Here is an 11,231-nt window from a genome sequence, read left to right on the forward strand (position 1 = left end):
CTTTGTTTTTCATACTCTTTATTTTTTCAGTATGATTTTGCCATCATGTCATAATTACATCATTTTAAAAAAAGCATGACAGAAGAGGTATAAATACCTTTCACTTTGAAGCCAGAACTACCTTTTTAGAGTGCTAGTATTGTATAGACTCCTGTTTACATGAAGTGATATTTCCATATAAACAATAAATTGGATGCTCAATAATGAGCTGTTGCATGTTTGCTCCTGACCGATGGACCTCATGGTACGGACCCATATCTGGAGCAGTTCTTGAAGAGCTCCTGCCTGTGGGAAGCCCTTGCAGGATCAGTTCAGGAAGGATGGCATCCCATGGAGGGACCCCACCTGGAGCAGACAAGAGTAACCATGAAGGAATGTCAGAGGCAAAGGGCAAAGTGCTATGGACTGACTGCAACCCCTGTTCCCCTGTGCCACTCAGGGGTAGGAAGTGGAAGAGGGTGGATGGGGGAAGGTGTTTTTGATTTGTTTCCTTTGTTTCTCACTTCTCTACCTTGTTAGTAATAGGCAATAAATTTCTTTAATCTCCCTACACTGAGTTTGTTTTGCCTGTGACAATAATTATTGAGTGACTTCCTTGACCATATCTCAACCCTTGAGCCCTTTTCATCATATTTTTTCCCCCTTTCTTTGAGGAGGGGGAGTGACGGAGCAGTTGTGGTGGAGCTCAGCAGCCCAACCGAGTAAAACCACCACATAAGCAAAGAACAATTTATTCTAAAACTATTTGTTTTAGAAATAGATGTAAGATGTAGCTTAAGAAAAAGTTTTGGGAATGACAAGAGAATGATAGAATACACATCCATCACTGGAGACTTCTGTACAAAATAAACCCTATTAGTTTAGTTTAGAATTACTGTCAAAGCTGATAAGCTAACCATGAAACTAAGTTATGGTCTAAAGTTGTTGCAAAAGCAGTGTCAAATCATTACAAGGACATTTAAGTTATCCCAAGCACTCTTGCAAGAAACCTGTAAATTTAATAACAGCTGGACAGTCAAGTAGCTGAACTGGACAATCCCTGAAATGGGGACTGCAGAGAGCATTCAGCCTATACCAAAAACAACCAAAACAGAAGTAATCAAACTAGTAAGACAATGAATATAATTCCTACACATTTTTATCTTTTAGCAATTTCTCTATCCTGCCAGCTCTGATAGAAAAGCACATAAAAATAAAACAAAGAAAAAAACACACAATTAATTTAATCCCAAAGTGAATGTGTGTCTATAACTAAAACACCACTAAAAAGATTTCAGACTTAAAAATTCTGCTACTATGAAAGAAATCTCACTTCTTGAATCACAATTTTATTCACTAAAGCTGAAAAATCCCAATCCTATTCCTGTCTTCACATCAGCGTTCCTTCAGTGCAATTAATTTGGAATACTAATGCATTTCATACCGGACTTGTCATTGATTTATTTATTTTCAATCAGGAGTGCTTTCATCTAAAAATTCAAAGCTTCTTAAACAATAGATAATTGGTAGATACTTAATATTGATATCTGTGTTTCAAGTGAATTTACAGCAGAGATCTAATTTCTAGTATGATGGTGACACCTTCGTGTCCTTGACAACAACTGTGCAGCTTTTATTATTCTTCACCTTTCTCCAGCCATATAAAAAATGTAACCTAGATACTATGATACTAAATATTACAATTCATTTTTAAATAGCTCTATTTCACCATGAACTTATTTTTTATCAGCCACGTTATTAGAGCATAAATTTTACTCTAGTGACAATGTGTCATTTTAGGTATACGATAACAACTGAAAATGGTAAGAATAACTTCAATCATGTTCTCATCATCAGCCACCTTAAGAGAAAAATGAATATGCAACTGGTATTTAGTTGTCCGAACAAAATACGTTATACTCAACAGCAACAAAAGCTACTGAAGACTGAAAATTACTCTGTGTTAAGACAGGAAGCCTAAACCCAACAATATTTCACTTTCATGCATACAGTATGGAGGCATCTTGCATTGACTTCATCAGAATTAATAAAATCACCTTAAGTGACTTACTATTTTAGGACAGTTCTCTTTAAAGTTTCATAAATGACTTGGATGCAGGATTCAAATATATGCTAAATAACTCTGCAGATGACACTAAATTTGGAGAAGCTGTTGAATCCCTATAGGGTAGAGAGGCCTTGCAGAGAGATCTCGACAAATTAGAGGGCTGGGCAATCACCTTTATGAATTTAACAAGAGCAAGCACCACATTCTGAACCTGGGAAGGGGCAACCCTTGATATATTTACAGTCTGGGCGATGAGAGGCTGGAAAGCAGCCCCTGGAAAGGGATCTGGGGGTTCTGTTTGACAGCAAGATGAATACAAGTCAACAGCATGCCCTGCTGGCCAAAAGGACTGACCGTATCCCAGGGTGCATCAGGCACAGCATTGCTAGCCAGTCAAGGGAAGGCATTGTCCCAGTCTGCTCTGTGCCGGTGCAATCTCACCTCAAGTACTGTGAGCAGCTGAGGTCACTCTGTTCAGTCTAGTGAAGAGGAGACTGAGGGAAGACCTCATGGTGGCCTTCCAGCTTCCTCACTAGGGGGAGCAGAGAAGCAGGCACAGATTTCTCCTCTCTTGTGACCAGCCATAGGACTAGAGATTTTTCCCCCATAAAAGACGTTTCAAAGAGATAAAATACGTCAGCAGCCACAGAGAACTCCAGTTAGCAGCAACTTTTCAATATGGTTCTTGGTAATCAACTATAATTTTTTTTGTTGTTGTTGTTTGTTTTTTAATGAAAGAGAATCTGAAATAGTGTTTAGAATTTTTAAATACAAGTAAATAAAAGCAACTCAACCTGTATGTTAGTAATTTTTGGGTGCTGGAAAGTAACCTACAGATTCCCTGATAACTCTTGGCACAAGTACAGAAATGACAAACATTCATACTATCCCACAATTACTTTTATATTGCATTTCCTTTGGGCAGTGGAAAACAAGACAATCAGGTATTAGAGAGTGGAGCAGAACAGACAGTAACTGAGCTGGAAATCAACAGCGTTATTAAACCTGTACTTCCAAACAATTGCTCTAGAAACACTTCTGATTTTGAAGATAAAGGTTGTAATTTGATCAGGCTATTAACAGAGTTAAGAGTGTTCATGCCACTCATGATTTACATGGATTCTCTTTTGTACAGTACCAGACATTTGTTAGAAGTCAAGAGTCTTAATAAGTAGACAAAATATGCTTTAGTTCACATTCAACAGCCTATAATAAGCTTTACATCTTATGTACATGGTATTCTCTCCTTCTCCCCACCCAAAATGAAAAATGGAACACCACCACCACCCAAAAAAAAAAAAAAAAATGCAACTCAGAGCAGCTACATACAAAGATAATAGAATAAGGTAAGGGACTGGTTAGGTGTATCACATGAGGTATATCCCAACCTCATTCAATCTGAGAGCAAGCCTTCTGCAGCTGTGTAACTGTAGTTAAAAGCCCCAGTATTTGAATAAACATTACAGTGCAGAAGAGACAAAATAGGCCCAGAAGAATTTTTGTCCGTAAGAAGTTCTGAACTGATGTAGTTGTGGAACACACACACAGCTCTATATCTGCCCCTTGAACCAATAAAGAACACCCATGGCCAGAGAAAGCCAACCCTTTTCACATTCTTTCTGAATGTCCCTCTTTACCCCCAGGATGTATACTCAACCAGCAGAAGTCCATAAACATGGAATTAATTGCATGTACACGGAGCTAAAAGGCAGTCATCAAGAATGATTTCACTATCATTCTAGGAATACCTGAGTGTCTGTGGGTCATGTGCTCCCAATTTATAACTCTGCTGTTACCCTTAAAACACATTATATAATGTCTTTGCAGGATTTATCAGGTTCAATTTTGAAATATCACTCTGATTTAAAGACAATTCCAAATCTTCATGGCTAGACACCATTTTCTAAGTGCTTTCATGAAGAAACAATTTTATATCACAATTTCCTTCAAAAATATTTTTAGAACATTTTAAATTATTTTTCAAATTATTTTCAGAGGACAAGAGAAAGGAAGAAAATACTGCAGGTGGGTAAAATAATAATAATAATAATAAAAACCACATAGCTATTCTTTTTGACTAGTTTAAGAAAACCAAGCTTTTAAAATCTCTTCTGACACTCCTTTTCATCCACATCAATGTTTTCATCTTGTCATGCTTCTTTACATTACATTTAGTTCAGTGTTTGTTTTGTTTTGTTTTTTGTTTGGTTTTGTTTTGTCTCTTTTTGGGGGGTAGTGGTGGTATTGTTTGTTTGTTTCTTTTTAACTCTTAATTTTTCCTCAATTATGTTGAAGAGGGGATGAGGAACACTTGGTTACAGAACAGTTTAATGAATCAAAAAAGATTATTTCAAACATTCAAGTTTGACCTGTAACCATGACATTCCTGAAATAGTCCAATTATTACTATTCACGGTGTACAGCAGTTTTTATAACTGAGTAAGTTCAAAGTCAGCCTTCATAAAAGCCTTGGCTGCTACTGAAATCTGTAAGATTCCTCACCAGAAATGATTAAAGCTCTATAAAAAGCTTCCATTTCCATAGAAAACAGTTACAAAACTGGGAACACAACATTATTACAGGAGGAACTTGCATTTGCTTTCCCTCACCTAGAAGCCAACCACAGTTATCTTCCACAGAAACAATTGCAGTAAGTTTAAGGAAAAAAATCATCTTATACAGAAACACACTTGCCTTTTATTTTAGTTTTTAATAAATGTGTACTAGTGCCAAATGCAACTGCAGAGTAGACACCTGGACAAAGTACAAATGTAGCGTATAGAGAGAGGTTTTTCTGTTTTCCTCTCCTTAATGGTAACACATGTAGCTGCCAGTTCAGCAAAACTGCATTTGAGGAAAGGTTTATCATCTTCGTAGATGCCAGATTGTAAAAACATGTTCATTTCAACTCTTATAAATAAAACACAAAGGCTACTACTGACTTTCTCACTGTACATATAACTGATATATATATAACATGTAAATTTTTTTTTACATTATATTTGAGAAAACAAAAATTGTATTTGACCTGATTGACTTTGTTAACAGGAACTTCAGCTATATTAAGAAGCTTGTAGTCACTCCTCTGGGATGAAATTCAAAGGTAGAAATATTAGATAATTACTTATGGGAAGTTACTGCCACAGATGGAATGGATGCATAACTCAAAGGCTGGGATGTAAACAGTTTTGTGCTTTTCATATAGAGAAGAGGTATCTTCCCCTTGCTGTTATGGCAGAAGATTAGGATTCTGATAACGTGGGAGAGGATGCACAGCAAGAAGTGCACCAAGTATTTTGATAAGGCTTGCACTTAAAATAAAAATTGATCTCTGTATTGGTAGATCATCTGTGTCCTCTCCATATGACATCATTGTATCTGTACCTTTTTTTCCAGCCAACCAGCTAGTCTACAGAAGCAAATGTAAATTTTGGATAGGGGAATAAAATCAGTAAAAGACAACTATGTTAGCGATTTTAGTGCAGACATATTCAAAGGACATCACTGCTACTCATCCTGAACCCCGGCACGGAAGTGCAGCTAGCAACCAATATCTACCAATTCTAATCTTTAAAATACTTACCTGAAGAAAATATTAATTCTTAAAACAGTAATTTTTAGCATTTGGCAGTTGCTATGGTTTTAACAGTGAGGAATTCTGTTAAACACATACGCTGATATTAACGTAGCTAGTAGCTACAGCAATTATAGCTAGCAATAGTAGCTATAACCCCTCTCTTGCAAAAAAACATATATAAAAGTACTTTTAGGTTTTCTAACAGCCTTCTCAAGCCCAACTGGCTCAAGTTATTCACACTGGCCATTAATGTTAGGGTGAAGATGCGTATTTCTCCTAGATTATATTCCATGCATCTGATCATGACTTAAAAATAACATTATAGAAATTTCATAATTGCCTAAAGCACCTCTTATTTTGCTAATATAGTTAAAAAAATAAAAAATAAAAAAATAAAAACACTTTTTCAATCTTAATGGCAAAATTTAAAATACTGGCATAAACGTTTATTACCTACTTAAAGTCAGTTTCTAAAATAAAGTACGTAGGTATTTATTCTATTGAAGGATATAATTAGTAATACATATTTGAAGAAAAAAAAACAACAAATGTTTTAACTGCTACTTCACTTTCTGTGATACTCTAGTCTATAAAATAAGACATGTCATTGTTTTGCTGGGACTAGCTGGCAAAAGTAAAGATAACTGTCCAAGGTCATAGACTATCTAAAGATCCATCTATAATGCCTAGTTTGTTAATGTATTCATTTTCAGAAAAAAATAAAAATCTTCACTTTAGGAGTTTGAGCCAGAGCATGCAAAATGAAAATAAAAGCTAACAGATCTTTATTTGCATGGCTACCTTTAATCCAGTTGTGGTCTTTAGCATTTTTTCTCTTGAAGACCAGTTTCTCAATCCAAATAAATGGATCAACAGTACTTATTTTGCTTTAATACAGTTCTTGATGTCTATGGAAATCACCTAAAATCTACTAAAGTCCTCAGAAAGTATAGTGACCATTATGTTAATATGTTATCATCAGAGAGAAAGCAATGGCTGAAAGCACCCCATAGAGGAACACCCTGCACAGCTTATGATTTACTATCAGTTAATTATAAATCCTTCTTTATAAATACCTTCTTCCCAAGAAAAGCAGAGTCATTAGGTCTTCTGTCTTATATCAACCACTTGCAGTCTATTATCATGTTAAAAATAAATTAGAAAAGATAAAACTGCAGAATAAACCATAGCAATTTTTAAGCCTGTGAACTTAAATGGAAATATATTTATTGTAAGGGAAATTATTTTTCATATAACAGAGCACTGGAATCAGAATAACTTATCTCAAATGATTAAAAAAAGAGAGAACAGTCTCTGATACAATAAATATTTCTGATTACATTTCCTTTAGCCCATTCTTCATTGGACTATTTATAGTCTAATCACTGGTTTTGTGTTAATTCAGGGAACAACATTATTGATTCTTTTTCCCTCTTCAGATTCTCTCAGTATTCTCCTGGTCTTTTAGCTGGTCTAAAAATTCTAATACTTGAATTTGGACAAGGATGATGGCAGTTATGGATTACTTTGTGCAAAGATTATAGCTTTTTATGATCATTCCAAATGATTTTCCATTTCTTACCACTGTTACTAGTAAACACATGAATCTTCTTTTTGTACAAGGCAGTCTAACTTCAGCAAAAGGTTTTGTTTTTTAAATCATACCCAGAAACATTTTACATTCAAATTAGGTTTGTATTTAAAACATAACACATTTATAACATAGTCTTGTACAGACTTTGAAGTAGAGTCCGTAACTAATTCTGATGAAATATTTTTTAGACCACAGGAAACAGTTATACACATATGTATATATACATGCACACACTTATGTATATGAAAAATCAGTCTGATTTAAGGTATATAAAATAATCAGTCTTCATACTTTATTTGATAAAGCCTGCAACTGCAAAAGTCAAAAGAATTATTTTCTTTCTTAAACCCTATGTGTATAACCTGCAACTAATGTACAGCATTACAGGACAAAAAATCTTTCATATTTGATTTTTACATTTTAAATTTTGTGTTGAGTTATAGAATCAATAGAAATTTATTTCTAAAGAACTTGAAGTGCTTGCTCAAATTAAGTATTTTCAGTAATATTGATGAACTACTATTAAAAGTTTTCTTATGAAAACTTTTGGAACGTTCTCCTAAATTACAGAACAAAAGAAGCACAATTTAACTGAAAATGCAAAATGTGTCTTACAAGTTGTAGCATTTTCAGTTTCCATAAGTTCAAGGAATAGGATAAGTGATAATCAAAAAGTTTTGTCACCTTCATGAAACAGAAAGTGGATACAACAGATTTATCTTCGCTTGTCAAATAAGGTGGGGAGATACAAAGGGTTTATATTTTGGAGTCTGGAACTGTGAACATAGTTTTCCATAAGAGCCAGTCTGTATATTCTTTATCTGTATTTCTTCTTTCTGGCTTCATTTCCACACACACTCTTGCAGTTCTTTATTGAAAACTCTTCTGTGATACCAAACAAGGAAAGTCAAATTCTGAATCCTGCCCACCCCCAACATTTTATCTACAACTCTACAACTGAACTATAGGGGATTTAACCAAATAGTTTAAGTTGTTGTTGTTGACATGGCTGTCAAATAAGAGGTTGCTTACTCAGTGAAGGAAGCTGACTTTGCCAAAAGCAAGAGCAAAGAACAGACATCAGAAAGGGGTTCATTATTTATTTAGATAAATAAAAACAACAACAAAAAAAAAACATACCTTGCTGCTTATAAGGATAGATTCTTGATAGCATCATTATTTTATAAAATATTTAATTACAAGCAAAATATTACCCTATCATACAACATAGAATCCAGTTCTAATACTGCAAGGTCTTCAAGAAAGAGGCAAAGTGGGAAATACATGTTCAGGTTCCAATCAATTTATTTTTGTCACATGATATACAAAAGAAGAAGATGGATTAAAAGTCATAAGCCATAGAAACTACTATACTATACTAAGGTATACTGAGTAAGTCTGTAGATAACACTGGTCTAGGAGGAGGCATTGTCTCCCTTAAGGGTAGAGAAGACCTGCAGAGAGATCTTGACAAATTAGAGGGCTGGGCAAATCACCAACTGTGTGAATTTAACAAGAGTAAGTGCCACATTCTGCATCTGGGATGGGGCAAACCCTGGAAAATAGTCCCCAAGAAGGGATCTGGGGGTTCCGTTTGACAGCAAGATGAATGCAAGTCAACAGCATGCCCTGGTGGCCAAAAGGACCGACCATATCCCATGTATCAGGCACAGCATTTCTAGCCAGTCAAGAGAAGGGCTTGTCCTAATCTGCTCTGCCTCAAGTATTGTGTGCAGCTCAAGTACTATAATCAGCCTCACCTCAAGTACTGTGTGAAGTTTTGGACATCACAATATAAAAGAGACATAACTACTAGAGAACATCTGATGGAGGGCTACAAAGATGGTGAAGTGTCTAGCAGGGGAGACATATGAGAGCAGCTGAGGTTACTAGGTTTGTCCAGTCTAGCAAAGAGACTGAGGGGAGACATCATGGTAGCCTACAGCTTCCTCACGAGAGGGAGCAGAGCAGCAAGCAATGATCTCCTCTCTCATGACCAGTGATAGGACCCAAGACACTGGCACAAAGCTGAGTCAAGAGAGGTTCAGGCTGGATGTTAGGAAAAGGTTCTTAACCAGAAGGGTGTCTGGGCACAGGAACAGGCTCCCCAAGGAACTGGTCACAGCAGCAAGTCTGCTGGAGTTCAAGAAGCATTTAAATAACACTCAAACACAAATGGTTTGATTTTCGACAGTCCTGTGTGTAGCAGGAGCTGAACTCTTGTGGATCATTTCTAACTCAGGATATTCTGTAATTGATTCTACTATTCAGCAAAGTAACTTCAGTCCTGTCAAGCCCCAGGAATATATTCTACTTTGGCCCTTTAGTTCTGGAGCTTGAACAAAAGTAGTAGGAAATCAAGGTTTTACAGAATTAAGCTGGGAATTAAGTAATACCTAGAGATATGCATCTTAAATTGTCATCTATCAAATTTTTAAAGCATTTGAAATATTGTTTTCAAGGACAAAGTAAAGTTTTTCTGAAGATTAGCAGACAGGAAATAATCAATTGTAAATTAAACTTCTGTAAGATTTCAAATTTTTGAGAATTTTTTCTCACATAGTGGTAATTAGGGTAACTCCAAAGTTGTGAGTTATTCTACCTGAAATTGCTTTTCAGAAATCTGGAGCTGATGCTACTTTTCTAATACAGGACACTACCAGTGCTTAGAAGCTTTGAGAAGATGACAATGGAGAGCTCACACTATTATGGATTTTATTTATATGTAGAACAAGTTGATTTCTGTAAAGTTTTCATTCTTTGCCAGTTATGAAGCTTAGCATTGTTTAGTGTCATCTCCAGCTGTAAAGGAAGAAATGCAAAGACAACAGTTCTTACTAATCACATTTTTTCTGAGCAGTAGCCTCCTCTCCCCACCCCCACCCCCCCAACCGAATGATGCTTCTAATCTCTTCAACATTGATAGACAATAAATGAGTATTCTGTTTATGGATCAGAAATACAGAAATAAATGCTTACTAAGAAAATTACTACATCTATTATGCACACTTCAATTTTGATATTAAAAAGAAAAATTCATATTTTACAGAACATTTTAAAGTTTACTGTTTTAGAACAATGTCATTTTTTTTCTTTAAATATACATAACATTTAAAAAAAAAAAAAGTGTTTTAAAGAAGCAAGTTGAATTTTTTCTTCAAATGACATCTCCAAAAGCTTTTTCACAGATTCCTTCCCCCCTCCCCCCCCCATGGCAGTCAGGACTTGAAACCCTAGGCTGTGAAGATGACACTTTGCTTTAAAGCCTGCAAAGAAAATTCTCTAATAGCAACCCCTAGAGCCTCATTTATAAGTGTTGGTGACAGTAGGCCTAGAAGGAACTATCAGGTTGCATTTCCCAAACAGATTTTAATAGTTTCAGAGACTTAAGCACCAAGAGGAGCAATGAGACAGAGCAAGAGTCAGCTAATTGAAATGAGGGAGAGAAAACAGGGTACACATGAATTGGGAGAAACATTCTTAAAACTAAAAATTGGCTTAGAAGATCAACAATACCTACATTTTCCACAGAGGAACTCTTGAAAATCAAAATAAAAAGCAAACTGCTAAAATCATGTTAATGTTGCATTGAAAATTTAGCTCTTATGCTTGTACAGTGTTACAATCTGTAAAGTTGTTCTTGCAGTCTACTCGGAAAAAGACTGCCATGGACTCTGATACTAACTTTAAATAATTAAGTACAGTAAGACCAAGTTCCTAAAGAGTAAACAGATTTTCTTTTGTCAGACAGCATTAAATTTTCTTCAAGCACTACGTACCATTATAAGTATTATTGACCTGTTCTCCCTGTCCTCTCTTTAAGCTGTTGCTGTTCTTCCTCCTCTTCCTCCTCCTCCTCTTCTTCATCCTCTTCCTCATCCTCCTCTTCCCCTTCATCATCACTCAAAGATCCCAGCACAGCTGCCATATTGAAGCCTTCAAGGTTCTCCTGCAGTTGCTCACATCCCTCTTCTCCCAGACAGTTACCATTGAGATCCAACTTCTCCAACTCT

At 35.7% G+C, this 11,231-nt stretch overlaps 1 protein-coding gene across 6 annotated transcripts in view; it reads right to left on the bottom strand.

The window, feature by feature from the left end:
* The window catches only part of LOC308194489 (uncharacterized protein), a 251,907-nt gene that overhangs the window by 103,519 nt on the left and 137,157 nt on the right, over positions 1-11,231 (bottom strand). The window lies entirely within an intron of this gene.

The sequence above is a fragment of the Anser brachyrhynchus genome (assembly GCF_964034855.1).
Source record: "Anser brachyrhynchus genome assembly, chromosome: 4".
Lineage (NCBI taxonomy): Eukaryota > Metazoa > Chordata > Aves > Anseriformes > Anatidae > Anser > Anser brachyrhynchus.